At 38.3% G+C, this 16,461-nt stretch overlaps 1 long non-coding RNA gene across 12 annotated transcripts in view; it reads right to left on the reverse strand.

The window, feature by feature from the left end:
- LOC110362429 (uncharacterized) overlaps positions 1 to 15,667 on the reverse strand; it is a 102,398-nt gene extending 86,731 nt beyond the window's left edge. For 2 of the 12 annotated variants that reach the window (XR_010470748.1, XR_010470741.1), the window contains exon 1: positions 15,302 to 15,565. This is a non-coding gene — a long non-coding RNA (uncharacterized LOC110362429). Of the gene's footprint in view, positions 1 to 15,301 lie in introns of all 12 variants that reach the window. The other 10 variants (XR_010470732.1, XR_010470742.1, XR_010470735.1 and 7 more) reach the window with 10 other exon arrangements.
- Between the last annotated feature and the right edge of the window lie 794 nt (positions 15,668 to 16,461).

Here is a 16,461-nt window from a genome sequence, read left to right on the forward strand (position 1 = left end):
AGGTAAGCCCACTGCCAGAGCATGTCAGGAGAAAGATGTTAGTGCAAATTCTTACTCATGCTACCTTTACCTGAAATATAATTCCAAGATTAAATATGATGTATTTGATCATATTTGTCATATTTAAATGAAAAATATCCAAAGCTGTATTTTGAACTTTCTATTAATTTATCTTAATGACCTGTCTCCACTTATTTTGATAGATATGTTTATATCTTTCTCAATCACAGAAAAAAAAAAAAAAAAAGAGCAAGATGTGCTTTTCATACTCTCACTCCATCCCTGGTTTCACTCAACTCACTAAACAGACCATTTGCAATCACTTTATTAGCCTCCTTGCTGCCGTTACATTCCAAAAGCTGTTCCACTCCAGTGTCTACCCTTTCGTGGTGTCAGGCAACTGGTTGCAACTGCTCCAAAGTCTCAAAAATTTCTGCTTGTAACCCTGTAAAATTTTCAGACAGTGTATTAGGCTGAAATAAAGTGTGCACAGATGCAGTGCCATTGGGGTTTTCTACCTGCTTCTAGTGGCTTTTAATTTGCTGCATTAAATTAATAGCTAATTTAACAGGGATTAAATGCAGAGAATTTTCATGTGGAGTTTCTCACTTGCACTACAAATCACTTTGAGGTTTGTGTATGAATATGGTCATTCTCAACCAGTTTGGTAGCATAAAATCTCGTGTTTGAGGAGTTTCTCTGCCTAATTTAAAAAATCTCGTGTAATATTTCTGCATTTGGTACTAGATTTAAAGCAAAAACTGTCTAAAAATTACAGTTAATTTTAATACCATGATTCACACACCCAAATACACTGCAAGCAGTCTCTCTGTTAAGACTTCTAACCTTAATTGCATGGATAGTGTAAAGCAATATCTGATTGTGGAAATAATAAATGTTTTTTTCCCTTATTTTTATATCCCTTGCTTTATTTGACTTAGCAATTGGGCCTGTTAATATTTCTACCAAAAAAGTTTAAATATTTTTTTAAAGCTGCTGCCACTTTTATGTTATTCAATTCAATTAGCTTTTCTGAAAAGTCTATCTAAATTCCATTAATGCTTGGCCTATCTCATTAGTTTAAGTTCTTCTTCTCCATTTGTCTCAAACAGCCCTGGAGTTTAACCTTTTTTTGACATGTGTTTTCCTTCATGAATTCTCTACTGGGCACAGCTGTGCATCCATGTTGGTGGTACCTGAGCAGAGAACAATATGGGAGTGAGGACTGATGTGACCAGACAAACAAAGCACCTGCCAAGGAGTTAGGTGCCTAAATACTTCTGCGGATGTCAGTCCAGCTTTAAACTAGGCAACAGCATTTTGTTTAAAGTATAGTGCAAATATCTCCCATAAGTATTAAGGGCATTTTTAAGCTAAAAGACTGCATATGCAAGGCAAGATTTTCTGGACAGTATCTCTGCTGTATTATGGCTTGTTTGCTTTCAGGACAGGTAAAAGATTGGCCTGGTCTGTCATTGCCAGCAAAGGGATGACAAGAATGCAGCCAGCTCAGCCCCATCTCCATTACATTACCAGGCCTCAGTCTTTCATTAGGCTGAAAGTAAAGATGAGGTGCCTGGCATCATTCTCTTCAGCCAAATATTTTCTCTTCTCTCGCAGGCCGTGGTGCATGGGAGACAACATGCATCCTCAAAGGAGCAAGGGAAAAAGAGAGAGATTGCTTTTGGTCTGGAATACCAAGTCTCCAACAGCAGAGATAAAATAAAGGTGTGTGACCTGTTCAGCTGGTGCTGCTGTGCTGGAAACACCTTTCTAACACAAACTGTTCAGTAAAGCTTTGAGAGATGCCTGAATCTCTTCATACATAAGTAGAAAGTCAGTTGAAACATGGGAGTTTCATGACAAAGCATATAGCCTGTGAAAGTGATAGGCAAGAAGGGAAATTGCCATGGAATTAAAATCTGACCTCTTTCATCCCTTTGCTAGTAAAACTTGGCAATGCTGCCAGAGTAAATGAATAGACAGAACACAATGTAAAAACACACAAGATCAGACAAAACTGACATTAAGCATTTACCAAGCTTTCAAAATTGAAGCAGCACTTAACATATCAATACTTAACAGGAAAATATACTTTTAAACTTTTTTATGAGAAGCTCCAGGGAGTAAAATACTTTGGGAATTTAGAAGTGAGTTACAACCTATGTGAATCTGATAGGGTTTCCTTCTGCTGGAATCAGGTAGGAGATGTATATCAGAAAATAAGCTACAACAGAAGGTCCTGTCACATGGATAGAACATACATTGAGTGTTTACTTTTTCAGATTGAATATCCAGTCCCCAAGGTGAAACAATAATGAACGACATCTTACTGTCTGCCCAGGCAGATCTCATGTTGCATTTTTAGATAGTATGTAGTAATTCGATAACAGTGCACATAAAATATTATGATCATGGAAACCAAAGAAAAAGAAACTGCTTTGCCCAAGTTATGTGTCAAGTTAATAAGATAAATGTTTATTATTTTCTAATTTATTATTTGTATTTTATTTATTTTTTTATATATCTCATGTTATTTATGATGTGTTAGGTTTTCGCATTTATGTTTTTGTTTCAGTACACTTGGACAACATACTATAGAGTTTGATTTCACTTTAAACCCTTAAGTTACTCCTTGTATGAGATGTGAAAACCACATAGGGCTTGATTTTTAAAGCCTGGACAGGGAAACAGTTGCACTTGCACAAACACTATTAGTCTGCTGTGCACATGCTCTAGCTTTTGGTCTCCTAAAACTAGATATTAATTTTAATATTAATACTGATCAAAAAAGGAGGACTCTGTCTATGAAAATATTTTTTAAAAATATATTAGTTTTTCAAAAAGCTTTTCATAGTGTTATTTTTCTTTAATTCTGACAAAAAGGCAACGTTTTCATAGAAAGGAAACACGACTGATTAAAAAAATGGTTTCCTTGGAAAAAAATAAAAATCATCATCAGAATGTCCAAACCTTACCTCTGGACAAGTGTATGTGTACACTGAATACCAGCCTACCAGAAAATATTCTTGCAGACTATAGTCTGCAGTTACGTAGATAGGTTTGTCACATGAAAGTTATAAGACCTGGTAGGAAAATGATAAATAATATTTATTTAGATTATAAAATGTCCACTACTGAGATGGAACCAATCCAAGCCTCAAAGCAGCATTAGAATGACCACTTCGATTTCCTGCTATTATATAAATGGGTCATATCATTACAACAGTCTGACCACCATCACAATAAAAGCAACTTATATATCTCCAAAGAACCACAGAAATTCCTGAACTTACCCAAGAAATTAACAATTGAATACCCACAGGCAGGTACAGGTCTACTGCTAGCTGGTGTTGGTAAATTGGTAAATGATGTGAAAAAGGCAAATACTTTCAAGAGAGTTTCCTTCTATAATTAAAAGCATATCAATGCTGTAAAGCATATCAATGCCATGTAATATTATTTTGGAACAGAAAGTTGCTGTCTGTAATGCTGAGGACATTGAGCTGCCCAGGAAAACTATTTTTTTTTTCCAAAATGCAGTCCTTAGTTATTCACATCTAAGAGTCTTCCAATTCGAGTAACTGTATGCACAATCTATGTATAGCACCAAACAAAGCTTATGCATTAATGCATGATAAAAGAAAGTGAAGATGAACCCCCCCCCAGCTTATTACAATGTTGTCTCACATAATATTAGTAATACTTGGCACTCACTTCATGTTCAAAGCAATTCAGAAACATTAAGTAATTAACCTACATATGATTTAGTGTCTTCTGCCAAGGTTGCTGTACACAAGCAGTAGAAGAAAAAAGAACTATAAAAAGATTTAATTGGAGAATACGAATAACAGTCATAATATTTCTTTTCATTTTTCATCTAGAGTTTTGCCAAACACATTTTACATTTTTTTTAATGAACAGGAGACAAAACCTTCTGATTCTTAATTGTTCAGGAGTCGCGCTGAACTCATGATTACAGCTATAAAGTCTGACTACCCATGACTGATGACTGGAAGACTGGATCAACTGGATTATGTATTGTATATAGCACTTACCCTCTAGGATTCTGTCACCCACTGCCAGCTGTTGAACAGCACAAAAAATTTGTAACACACAGTATAAATGAAGAACACAAAGCCATATAAAGGGAGTTTTTACTATTTAAGGAAGCACAAAGGACTAAGGAAAGCTTTCTTGCTGAAATAGACTCATTGTTCTAAGCAAAAATCAGAACTTCTGAGTAACACAGGCCTAGTCTTGGATTGTGGGGTTTTGGCTTTGATTTCCTCATTTATTTATTTATTTATTGACTGTTATTTTCTGAATTAACCACAGTCCCCGCCTCCATGGTGGAAATACATTCTTCTTCTCCCTCTACATGGTAAATCATTTGCTCTTTTTGCCATATCTTATCACGTTTCTTCTCCTCTGCCAAGAAGGTGGAAAATGAGCTGAAAAGTCTGCTGAAAAAGAGCTAGTGATCCATTTAGCTCAGCAGAAGTTCACAACAAGTAACTCTAAAAAGCAAACATCCGCAGCAGCAGGGCAGAGCCCCTGGCCGTGCCTCTTTGCACGGACCCTGAACACCATGGAAAAGCTGCATCACGGCTTCTTCCGCTCCTTAAACCCTGCAACTATGGGTACATTTTTATTCCTGATGTAGACACCTACCCCCTTCTCCAAACAAAAAAACATTTTGAATATTATTGTGTCCAGCTTCTAAACATGTTTTATGAGGTCTTTGGTGAGTGTAGGTCAGTGGGGGTTGGGATGAGGCAGGTGAATGTTTATGGATTTATAAAAGAGAAATCAAAGATGGAGTTGGATCAGCCAGTAGGCAGGTGGGGTCAAGATGTCTTCAGTTCAGCACAGATTACAAAAATATACCATAACAATGAAGTATGAGTCCATCTGGGGAAAAGCAAGCAAAAGCAATGGGAAAAGGTGACAGAAAACAGGCTGGAGTGAGGCCAGGAGGTTGAATTATGAAATACAAGTTTTGGAAAGAAAATTATCTTCTATGTTTTTGGACACGTGTCAGAAAAAGGGAGCTTGGAGATAAGTGCAAGTGAGGAGATACTAAAGATCACTTGAAATAACAGCAAGACGCAGACAAACACGGACTAAGAGCAGCACACTGGGGGACCTCTGAGTGTCCCTTAAGCACCAACACAGCACTTCAGCTGCCATGGCCAGGCTCAACCAGCCGGCAGAGACCTGCCAACAAAATCACTGTGAAGAGCTTCAAGAGCAAATCTGGCTCCACCAGCTCAGTTTCCCACCCGTTGGAAGGGGCTGGGAGGATCCCAGAGGCAGAGGGAGGATGGTCCCTCCATCCTCTCCTTCTCCCTCCCTCCTCCCCCGCACTGCTGGCACTATTTCTCCGCATTCACTCTTTCCATTAAACAGGGCTGGGGGGGCAAGGAGAAGGGAGAAGGGGAGGTGGTGGGTGCTGGTGCCCCGGCGTGGTGGCTGGGATGGCTGCAAGGCCTTGAGGAGCCGCGGGAGCCATGCGGAGCCGTGCTGCTCGCACGTCCATCAGCGTGTCTCTGCGCTGACGGGGCTGGGAGGGGAATATTGGATATCGCTTTGGTCAGGGCTGAATCTATAATTGAGAAGATGAGAGCTCATTACAGATTTTGGCCTGGGAGTGCTTGTCTTGGCAGGAGGCTTGGCTGAGTGTTAAAATCATTACCGAGTGGCCTAAATCTAAACAAACACCCACCTTTTCCATTTATTACCAGGATGAAATGACTTGCCTTGTAGAACTGAAATACCTATAGTTGTCAGCTTCTCATTTCCCAGTGGTGCATAAAATTCCCCCTCTTATGCCTGACTTTCCCTCTGCTCTAGCTTTCCCTAATGTTATTCTACTGACAAGAATTATGTATTAAATTGCAAGTTATCTGTCACAGAATGAGAATTTCACTTCACACCAGACAGAGGTCTGTTGTACAGCACTAAAAATTCCTGTTTCTCTGATGCAGTGTTGTAAAACAAGACAAAGATTAAATAAAAAATAATACTAGTAATTAAAAAAAGGCAGGATGATTCTAACATAATGGTAGATAAAAATTCAGGCATATACAGCAAGAGAGCCATTTTTCATCATTATTAATAGGTAGCTGGACAGAACCAGACAACATTCATACAGCTGTGTTTTTGTCCCTGTAAATAAACCAACTGGTGGGATTGTATGTGTGGAGGAACCACTGTCATTATTTTAGAGGTTTTCTCCCCACCTTTTTCCTGAATAAGTCTGTCTATATTGTTCCAACCCCAATGAATGCTTCAAGAACTGTGACCCGTTTCACAATTCATTCACACAGAGTACAGCCATTAGCATGCAGAAACCACATAACTCTGACTAAGAGAAGAACTTTTTATTATTTCAAAGGAAATAAAAATGATGTATTATATATTATATTCCATCACTGAAGACCATAACACATGAAATATCCGTCTGTCTCTACTTGCCTATCTAAAGATTGATTGAACAGTGGAGAAATAGAACTACTGGTTGGGGGACTTTCTCCCTGGTTTTATTTGTGTGTGCAGAAAATACATGTGAAGAAGCATGTAAAGCAAATCACTCAAAAGAGTTATTGGAAACAAATTTAAATGAGTAGTGTTTAAATAATTAACACCTGCCAAAGTAGGAACAGAGGCCTTATTGCTGATATTAAATCATATCCTTTAACGTCTGAAACAGATGACAGTAAGTAATTCCAAAACAGTCAAGACAGGAAACCAATTTTTAGTTCTTGGAAAGTTGAATTAGTTTCAATAAAGTTGATAAAAAGCCTATTTTGATTCTGTTAATTCTACTATGGAAAGCTGGTTTTACATTAAACTTTTTTTTTTTTTTTAATTTAATATACTGTAACTGAGCATTTTTGAATCATGATTTAAAGTATATTCATTATTCAGTAAACTAATGATGTATGTTCCACCTGGTTGCTGCGGAGCTCGGTAAGTAAAAACTGTGGGTAGTATCTTGTTACCAAGAACAAATATTAGACTTGCCAAGTTTCCAGTCAGTAAATATAACTCACAATAGCTATGCCAGATAGGCAAATAAGGATGTTCTCTAACAGAAGAAAAACTAAAAAAGAGATACTGTGTAGCAGTTCAGTCCTGAAATTCAAGTTCTGGAAAAGCACCCATTGCAGAAATTGGCATTTTTGCCTGAGTGAAGACTGTGGCGTAACGGTTTGGAGCAATGCCTAGATTTTTTTATTCAGAAAGAGTAAGTCAGAGAATGTGTGTGTATGTGTGTGTGTGTCTATTAAAATAACATTAATGCTGAAACACATATGAGTAAAAGCGAAGCTATTCTGGCTGTCACCTCACTCCTAATTCACCTCTCTGTCTCTTGGTACTTCATCAAATTTGTGCTGCATGGTTAGATCATGAGTTGCTTCTATTTGGAGACTCCCTTCAAGTAAAAAATGTCTGTCCATCTTAGATATTATTTTACAGCATCTGAACCTCCCACAGTCGTTAATGCAGCATCAGCTTGAGGTGGGCCTGGGCATGCAATGAGCTGAGCCCAGCAGATCTGAATGACCATCCGTACCTCTAACATGTAAAGCACAGTCAAGACCTTCACTCCCCTGGCGCAAGCCGGTTCTCTGCTAGAAGGACAACAAGTCACTTTCTGGAAGGGAAGACCTTCTAGGGACAGAAATAGTAAATTCATTCCATCAATAAAATAAAGACCGTGACAAATTTAACCACTTCCTGTTTCAAACACAAGCCTCGGTTCTTTGCCCTGCCTTCTCTAATGTAAATACAAAGAGATGCCTATCTGAAATAAAACACATCTTAAAAACCTGTCTAATCCCAGGCAACGATGCCGTCTCCAAATACACACCAGGTGCCCAGAGTAACAGCTGCTTCGTGTTGTAGACCCATCTGAGCTGGTCTGGCGGTGCTGATAGCAATAGCAAGATCAAAATCAGTCAGGACAACGGGAAACTCAGTCAAACGGCAACCCCAAACCCCCAAACTGTGTGCACGTGCTCTCCTATAAGAAAAGGATGAAAGAACCAACATCATTTGAATGATGCATAGTCATATAGCTTAATGTACTGTTGGCAGACATTCAGCTCCAGTAGCAATGGCTCTGGTATAAAAGTTAATATAAAAGAGTACTTTACAGATGAGGTAACTAAGTTACAGACAGATCAAGCTGTCACTTGTTCCTGTAGGATTTGAACCTGCCTTCTCAGTTAAAACATCCTTTTTCTGTATGCCTCATTTCCAAAGTGCAGCAAAGGATGCTTGAGTGGCTACAGCATTCCTGAATGAGAGCTATGGAGGGGGGAAAGTCTGAGAGGAAAGGGAAAATTTCACCCCTTTGGTGGTCACAGCTGGAATAAACCCAAATTACTGAATGCACTGACATTAGGCTTGTCTTCACTTTAATTTTGTGGTGATCAGTATTGAGGTCCTTCTTCCTATTTACAAACAGCTACATAAGCTTTCTTCATGAACAACTGTATTTTTATTTCTGAAAAAAAGTACATATATATCTATTTGACTTCTTACTGCCTTTTCTCCCTCTGTTTTCCCCTTTCTCTGGTAGCATCTTTTAACAACAGAGAAAGAGAGAGGAAACCCCCCAAACTACTTTGTTTGTATTTGAAGCAAATAGGCACAGAAAAAAGACTCAGAAGTTTTGAAGTGGAAGAAAAAAAAAGTGCCTCTGTTGCTTTTGCTTTTCCCCTACAGTGAAAAACTGCACTTTGTATCCATTTTTTCCTTCTAGAAGTCTCCCATGTTTAGAGCACAGACATGTATTATAGAATAAATATAAAGTACCTTCAAAGGCAAATTTAAAAGTAGATATCTCAAAAGCTGTATCTACTGTAGTTACGGCAGGGCCTTTTTTGTATTAGGAACTAAGTATTGGTAAAATCAAACAATCATTTTATGTCCTTACGTTCCTCACTTTTTTCTTTTTTTTTAATTAAGAAACCACTCCCCAGCTGCAGGCCAGCAAAATATTTGGGGGCCAAAATTAAAAACTTGAAACCAATATTTATATAAAATACTTTTGGTTTAAAAAAAAAAAAAAAGCAGAGGTTTTCCAGGTTGCCTGACCAGCTGTGTACCCGCACGGTCCCTGGGGCTGGTGCAGCTGCGGCAAGGGCTGCTCCCTGCGCCCTGAGAAAAGCAAAAGCTCTCCCTCCTCCAAGCCAGCAGCTCTGCCGTCGCATTGCGCCCAGGCAAGAAGATGGATGCATTCCCTCCGGCTCTGTCAAGACACTGTGCCACCAGCCTTTCTGGATCTCTATCTCCCTTCTTGAAGATGTCTGAGAAACCAGGATGCTTAAATTGTCCAATATATTCAAAGTCTAAGTGCAGTGCTGTTACCCAGGAAATATACCACAATCCTGACAGTGATGTTCTTCTAATAAATCCGCTTTTAATGGAATACATGGATTAAAAATGAAGTCCATACATTAACCTGGGAGCTGGATGTGACTAGGTTATTGCTGGAGAAAAGCACCACATTTAACAGTATTTGTACAAAGGGGAACTGACAAGGCTTTGCCAGCTCATAATATTATTTCAATCAGTTGTGAGCTAATGACATGAATAGAAATGAGACACTTTTTAATGAAATGGTACTTTCCATCTTTCTTTGGTCAGGCACAGATTTGCCAGGTCATCTCTATCTCCTCAATAGCTGCATACCCTTCAGGAAAAATGGTTCTTAACTCCTCTTCATATTGTTCATGCAATTCCCTCTCTGCTCTCTTGTGTTTTTTTGTCTCTGTTTCCAGTTCGGGTATCTACTTCTCTCTCTCTCACTCTCTACTTTTCTGAGAATATGAAGTCGAAAATGTCAGTCTATCAATGAAGTACCATTAACTTTCTTAGAGATCTTTACTTTCTGTTTTCCTGTCTTTCCTTTCTAACTTTTTGCTTTTGTTTTAAAAAAAGACGAGTTTAGGACCCAATATAGTCCCTTCAGTGAAGCAAGTGAACAGAACAGAGTCCCAAAGTGGGTTCAATGAGCCCATCAGAAATGCAAGAGTAGGCGCAGTGGCTTTGGCTATATTTACAAGTTTTTGCTCCCCCTCCACTTATGTACAGACCAGATGATTCATTGTGTGTTACTCACCAATCATAGTTTGTTGATCTATGTTTTGACAACGCTTTGCATCACTACGAGCATTCAGATAGAGAACAGCATCACATGATATGGTGGGCCAGGTAACACCAAAAATAATGGACAGTTAATATCCTAAATTAAAATCATCAAAAGCCACAAGCTGCACACTGATCATCCACATGCTTTGCTTCATACTTACCATAAATAAAAGCAGTTAATTCAGCTCAGCACACAGACTTTGAGAACAGAGAAAATGAAATACATCAGTGGGGTATTTGACTGATTTTAGTAGTTTACTTGCCTGAAATAATAAATTCAGCTTTCCTGCAAAATTTATGTAGAGAATACCTCTCGCTTTTTCTAATCCAAGAAGTCTGTGGCCTTTCTGAGCAAAGCTCATAGATTGACTTTTGCAAAAGGCAAAATGGCACACACACATAAAAAAAAATACACTGGGCTTTGATTGTTTGCTTGCTACCCATTTAGAGGTTTTACAGATTGTCTTTATGTGGATTAAAGTGACCACAGGACCACAAGTTTAGAAAAATTCAGCAAGAGAATTCTGCCAAAAATAAACCAAAAAAGTTCTACCTTGTCTCCTGAATACTGTCTGCTCTGTCATAACTTTTTACAGTGAAGGAGAAAAAATAATGGTTTGAGGCATGTTGCCCACTGACATAACTGTAAACTTGGTGAATCTTCAGCCTTAGGTTCTTTGTCCCGGTGGCTGCAAATGGAAAGCTATTAGCAAAGAGCTGATACTGGGAGAGTAGCACCTCCGACTAAACCCTGGAGGTCAAAGACAGTCAATGCTATTCTTATTGAGGCAAAAATATTTAAAGGAGTACTTTACATAGCAAATTGTATGTTCTGGGAGTGCACATAAGATATCGTGCTTTAGTTCTGTGAAGAATGTAGACTTCAGCATCATTAACTAATCTGATTTATAATGAAAATTAATTATTATGGTCATTAGACTAAATGGCTTCTGTCATCTGCAAAGACATAATTGGTACAGAAAATTGTTTCATAGCTAGGGAACAATCAATCAACATGGGCTGAACATGCATATGTATTTTTTCCTCTCTGTTCTCTCCCACAATGAAAACCCAAAAATCAAGTGGGGCACTGGAATGCAAGACAGCTCTTCCCACAGGGAGTGATGTGCTGAGGCAGATGCATCCCAGGCTAAATGAGAAGCTCAGAAATGGGGTAGGAAGGGGGAGATGGGGCTTCCATGGCTATAACCATGTCACATACTTCTGCAGTCAGTACCACCTTGGTCAGTGCCAGCATGGGAGTGAAAACTCGCAGTTCTCTCAGTAAATCAGCATCAGATATATAAAGTTTAAGCTTATCTCTTTATTTCCAGCTTCACTGGTATGTAATGAAAGGAGAGTAAACGTTATAGAGCCAAAGTGCAAAGAAATGTGTCCCTCCCTCCATTCCTCCCTTTGGAATCAAAATACTTGAAAGGACGATGACAGATGTAGCACTAAAAGCTTTTTTTTTCTTCCTTCAAATTTCCAGCAGTCTCTCAGAAGCATGAAATTAACATTGTTAGTTAATTTGAATTTCCTATGCTGTTTGGTTGGTTGCCTCCGGTTCAGAAATACATCATAAGCAAAGGTAGGAATTTTCCAAACCACATCTGACAATAGACCAAAGCTGAGTGAATAATTTGAAAAACTTATGATTAACCAGCCTTTCAATTAAAATATTCCAAGGATATAATGTCTTTATTCAGCAAAGTTTGCTGTAAAAAATGTCCATTCCACATTCTATACTGTAAAAAGCAGAGACATAGAAAAGCAGCATGGAGGAAGCCAAAGAATCCTGGATATTTTTTAAATTCTTTGGGTACTTTTAGGAGTTTGTATCTGACCTATTTTAAAATTTCTCTGCCTAAAAAATTGAGCTGATTTATGCAAAAGCTAAGCCCTCTATGTTATTTCATTTTAGAAAATTTAGCAAAAAGTGGTAAAAATTTCAAAGTTGACACTTATTGTGTGCTTAATTTCTTTTTTCTTACTAGAGTTAGTTAAATCAAACACATTTCATATTGATATAAACCATTCTTAGAACTCTTAAAATCTACCTACCAAGGGCTTCACAACAATATAGCTGTGTTAGTTTGAAAATAGTTAAACTGATGGAATTCTTTGTGAGACGGACGCTTTTAGAAACAGAGAATGTTGTGAGGTTGCTCTGTGGGATAAGAGATTGCTTTTCTTAATCTGCTCCATTCCCCAATCTGTTCTTTAAACCGGTTCCAGATGATCTGGAATATTCAGAACCATAAATGTATTGAGTCTGGAAATTTGGAAAGAGAAAGTATTGAAACCAGAAGATCTGATTTCCTTGAGGAAGAATACAAGAACATCTGAGCTCTTGCCAAAGGGCTTGTTCTGGGTTCTGTATTCATCTTCCGGGAGGTCATTTGATATAAAAGCTGTTCTTTCCATCAGAAGATATGCTATTGTTCTTTGTATAGTCTCATACCAGAATGAACAATTAGCATTTTAAGGAAGGGATTTGCTCCACAGGACACTGTAGCACAGTCACAGAATTTTCATATCTATGTGGATCTAGTTTCAGATTGTCAATTAAGATAACCAAAGCTAAATCTATCAAAGATGTTTAGTTTTGAACACTAAGACATATTTACAGAGTATTTTCAGCAGCAGTAATGAAAAGTTTAATGTGAATATCTCCTTGAGAGGACTGCAGGAACATTTCAAAGGTATACAGTCAGTAATTGTTCTTGCTTTGCCAATGGGAAACAAATTTTCAGAGAAGTAGCTCTTGCTAGTTTTTTAAGAGTACAGACTGAAGGTCACTGAATAAGACTACAGAGGGAATCTATAAAGTACCCCAAACTCGTTTTAGGCCATTGCCATGCCCTGAAAATTAATCTTTGTCTCTTCTTTAACACCACAAAGTACCATTTTTGTTACGTGACTGAAAAGTCATGAGCCAGCCCAGCAGACAGGCAAAGTGATTCACCCAATATCCCCTATGAGAGAGCTCCTTAGTGGCAAGAGCTGGAAGCTGAAATGATGGGCACTTAGCTTCCCAACTCATCTCCTTTTTCTTCTGAGCAATTTCTTCAAGCACTGCAATCGAATTCCTGACTGGTATTGATGTATTTACAACATGTAATACTAAAATGGTTGAGTACTAAACAATACTTATCTCAGCTGCTATGACCTATAGAAATATAGCTGCCTGCACTGAGGTTCAAACAATTGTGAGCAACACAGATGTTCTTTTTTTGTTTATTTGTTTTTATCACTGGAGCAGTGATGTTTTGGTTTAAAAACTTTCATAATCTGCAGAAAATCCAAGGTTAGGCCCTAAGTAATGCCAAGTTTTCAGTGAAATGCAATGTTAGTGAGCATTTGGCAACTCTGTCTTGTAAGTTAATGTCAATTTAAAACAAAAAAAAAGGGAGTTCCAGATCATTTGCAAGGAAAAATGAAAATATATGTCTTGGGCTGCTTTGGCCTATGGATGTCAAAATGTGTTCCAATAGCACTGGGTCCTTCCTTTGGCTGAAATGTTTTGCAGCTTACAGTATAAATTATCACAGAGCTAATAATATTGAAGAGCTGGGTAGGTGGCCAAGATGAATGTGTCATGTGGCAGCGGACAGAGTTGACTATTTCAAGAATGATGGCAGACAAGCAGCTGTCATTCATTTCTAGGGTGTACTATGCTCAAGATCACTGAAGAGGTGGAACGTATTGAGAAAGAGGTATTTGTATGTTCTGTGCCTCCCACAGGCTGCAGCTTTCTTACGTGCACAGATTCTCCAGACTTGTCAAGTTTTCACTCCTTATGTTGCTTTTCTGGATTCGTGCACATAGGGGAGAAGGGTGTTATGTATCCAATAAAAAATGTGAATATATAGGTATATAAACATGTAGAGTGGTTTGTAGTGATTTCCACACCGTACGAACTAGGAAGAAAGAAAAGAAAAAGCAATACGAGAATTATTCTAATAGCTTTTATTAATGTGTCCGTTCCACTGTTGTTGCCTGCAGCTAACAGTAGCTGAATAATGAAAATATATTGGAAGACTGGCAGAAACTCAGTATTTCCCTGATGCAGGTGCGTCTAGTACTTTTTTTGTGGGCAAAATCTGTAAGAGGGATTATGAATTATAAGCAGTGAAAACAGAAAGGCAGCAGATCAGCATAGGAATGAAATGCAATTCAGATAAAATTGAACTAAGTAGGAAAAGGCAGAAGAATGACACTTTCATTAAACTTGCAGGATGAAGCACTTAACTATAAAAATGACATATTTCTGTTGTAAAAGGAGAGGGAAGATCCTGTAGTTTCCACTTGGTCTGATCAGAAACAGGGATTTTTAACACAACTTCCATTTATGTCTCATCCGCAAAACTGCTCACTATGTTATGTTCATTTATCCTTGCACAGATCCAATGAAGGCGGTCAGAAGGAGAACTGCGTTTGAAGACAAGTAAGTAGAAAAGCTCTGGGAAAGGAATTAATCTAAGTATCAGAACATTTACCGCTGCTGACAATGCACAGAACAGACACAGCTTGAGTTTGGGGTTCCAGGACAAGCTGGCATAGCTGATATTCGGGCAGCTACCCCCTTTTATTTGTTGGCTGAGCAAATCTCATGTAGAAGTCACAGAGAGACGATAAACATAAAATGCTGCAAGTTCCGTTTCTACAGAATAAAATGCAGCATCTGACCACTTTAATACTCCAGATAGGTATTGCCTACGCTTGCCAACTTCAGAGTGGAACCACACTTTAAATATTCTGCAGACTGTAGTTAAGTGCTGTAGTATGTTAAACTTTCCAGTCTTACATATTTCAATTGATTCTTTGTTCTCTTCTTTCAGAACAGGTTAATGAAGCTAAAGGGAAGGAGAGGAGGGTTGCTCAGTCAATCACACTGCAACATATGGAAAATCCAAGATTTCAGTGAATTCTAGGAGTATGCTAACACACCTATCCTGGTGAAACTGGTATTAATAGTTACTTATTCTTCCACTCCATTCTTAATTTAAGGATTTATAAGCACTTTACAAACAGAAATCAAGCGTCACATCAGTTGCCTGAAGAAGATATTGCTTTTTCTTTTCTTTTTCCAGAAAGAGAAACTAAGGCAGATAGAGGTTACATGACTTACCCAAGATCACAGTAGAGTCAGAGTTAGACTCTACATGTCCGGAATTCAAGTCCCATCCATAAAATCCTGGTCCCACACTCTCTCCCTTTGCAAAGAAAAAGGGGAAAAGTGTGGAAGGTTACTGTAAGTTAATCCTACTACATTTTCAGGATCCTTCGAGTGTCTCAGTTGACGTGCACATAAACAGGCAGGAAATCAAAATACTTCCCTTTTCAGTTCAGCTATTTCAAACTTTCCCAGTTCCACACATACATAAAAAGTGCATTGTGAGTAGAAGCTTTTAAAGGGCTAACATAAAAGTCAGGAAGCAAAATACCAGAACCTCAAAGTCACAGTAATTAGCTCCACATGTCTAGCTGATAATTAGTGATGTCTTTTTTCTTTTCCTAATAAAAAAAAAAAAAAAAAGACACCAGAGTGGATGCTACTTGATTAAATAAGCTATGTAATAGTTATGGCCACATAATCACAAAGTCAGGGCATATTCCTTAGCTGTGCATAAGTGCCACATGCAGATTTTCCTGATTGTGCCAGTCCCCCCTTTCCTCAACTCCTGTACACAAAGAAAAGAAGCATTCATAAATAACCCCGCATCATGAGTGTGTCAGGGAGAAAATTACTTGTAAATGTCAAGAACAGCTGATAAGAAGGGAGCAGGCAAGCACGGAGGAGAAAAAGCTGGTTTCTCCAGTGTGATCTCTAGGTCACAATTTGGCATGGCAGTTTCTTTTTAGATAGTAGTCCCTCTGAAGCAGTCAAAATAAGAGCTTAAGAGTGGAGGAGCCTCAGTCTCTGTCAGGGGACGCCCTACAACATTTTTTCAAATAAAATAAAATGAAACATTCTCATACATATGCCTTCAAAACAACCATCGCCAGAATCTGAAAAGGTTCAAAAAATCAACAAGCTAGGAAATTCCTGTAAAATACATCAAAAGTATTTAGGACTCTTACACATCTCTTCTAATTAGAAGTACTCTTTTTACAAATAAAACTATTCTCATTATCCCAGCTCTAGCACTGCTGCCTAATCCCATGCTTTCCTCGCCACATATACCTGCACAATCCCTTACCCACCACCACTCACACACTCCATAATACAGCAGCTGCGTTAGGTTCGGCTGTAAATAATGTGTGCCAATATCTGCCATCTAAATCCTC

Source organism: Columba livia, chromosome 2, assembly GCF_036013475.1.
Source record: "Columba livia isolate bColLiv1 breed racing homer chromosome 2, bColLiv1.pat.W.v2, whole genome shotgun sequence".
Classification (NCBI taxonomy): domain Eukaryota; kingdom Metazoa; phylum Chordata; class Aves; order Columbiformes; family Columbidae; genus Columba; species Columba livia.